Source organism: Triticum dicoccoides, chromosome 1B (assembly GCF_002162155.2).
Source record: "Triticum dicoccoides isolate Atlit2015 ecotype Zavitan chromosome 1B, WEW_v2.0, whole genome shotgun sequence".
NCBI lineage: Eukaryota > Viridiplantae > Streptophyta > Magnoliopsida > Poales > Poaceae > Triticum > Triticum dicoccoides.
The window spans coordinates 40,814,871-40,816,623 of NC_041381.1; positions in this window are offsets into that span (position 1 = coordinate 40,814,871).

Consider the following 1,753-nt stretch of genomic DNA (forward strand, 5'->3'; position numbering starts at 1 on the left):
CGGAACCCTTCAGTCTTTCGTCAATTGTTTCAACCAGTGAATTCTCGTCTCGGTGGACATTCTTCATTTCTTTTCTTTTCCGGTGGACTCAATTCAAGTTTTTCGGGTGATCATATTCTTTTCCTCGGCTCAAGTGTTTTTCCTTGCTCGTTTGCCTCTCGCCAGTATATCCTTCCGGAGTGCTCAAGACATCTCAGGAAATTCGTCTGTGTTTGAATTAATTCGACACCTCATTCAAATATTACAATTGTTCCGGTGCTTCATCTATCTGCTCAACATTCCTTTCCAACGGTGTTATCTCTTCAGTGGGCCCTAACCCACAGGTCTTTTCCCAGGATCTTACCTGACTCTTCTGATTCCCCCGGAGTTATTCTCAATTCTTTTCAAAGTGTGACGTAAGAATGGATTTCATCAGTCACATGCCTTCTCCAAGAATGTTTTCAAATGTTTTCATTATTGGCTCAACTTCTTTGCTTTCCATTCTACCGGGGTATCTCAGTAATTTTGGTGGTGTTTGCCGTCGTCTTTTGAAGACCGAAGAAGAGTTTTTACTCTAAATCTTGTCCGTCCTCTCGAAGTTTCGTGGTTCTAGTTTCTTGTTATCCTATCGAATTATTCTATTTGTCAGATATTCCTTTTCTTACCCATCTGGAGTATTTCAGGAGTTGATTTATGTTTCTTTTCACTGGAGGCCATCATTCCAGAAAAATTCTTCATCCTCACATTTCTTTGTTATTCCCGGATATTCAAGCATTTGGTTCTGGCATAATTTCACCTCAAGTTTTGAGATGTTTTTGATAAGTCCACATCAAGCTTATTCTTTCATTGTTGATTTTCTCAACAACTCCATTCAATCCTTCTTTCTAAGTTCATTTCTTTCCATTCTTTAATTCTTCTGGAGGCATTGTTTGTTTCTTCTCGTCAGGTATCATTCCATCCTCTAAAACTCATGTTCTATTCCTCCACGTTTCAGCCGGAGTGCTGCCTAAATCCTTTCAGTCTTATTCATTTCTTATCTCGTTCTAACCGGAGTGGTTTCATAGTCTATCTGATTTCGCGAGCTTTCGATTCTCGTCATTCTCGTCGTTCCTCTCTTCTTCTCGAGTGCTCTCGATTCTTTGCCTCTTCTCTCTTGAGTTTCTCGTTTCATCTCTTCCTTTTCTCTTCCGTCTCAGTCCTAAGATCTCGGGACGAGATCTCTTGTTAGTGGAGGAGTGTTGTAACGCCCGGATCCGATACGCCTTGTGTCTGTCAGTTATTCGCTGTTGTTGCCATGTCATTTGCTTGCGTGTTGCATTTTATCATGTCATCATCTGCATTTCATCTGCATGTTTTCCAAAACTTGCATCCGTTCGGGTTCTCCCGGTTCTCTCTGTTGTCCGTTCGGAGTCCAGACACACTCGGATGCGCCCGCGGCACCTCCGAAATATTATTTTATTAGTGGCATAAAAATGTTCTCGGAATGGGTTGCAACTTGTCGTGTGGTCTTATTATAGTGTAGACAGACCGCCTCCCAAGTTTCGTCGCATTCGGAGTCCATCTGATAGCCCAACTGTTAAACTTATAGCGGTACCGTTGCCGGTACCTTCGTCGGACGTTTCGATCTACGAAACTACCGCCGAGCCTCTCTTTCTCTTCTCTTCTCTCAGCCCAACCCCTCTTCTCAGCCCACCTGCAGCCCACCTAAACCCCCCCCCCTCCGTTCCTGATTGTCGGATCACGATCGGAGGCTCCGAAACGCTCCTAAAACCCC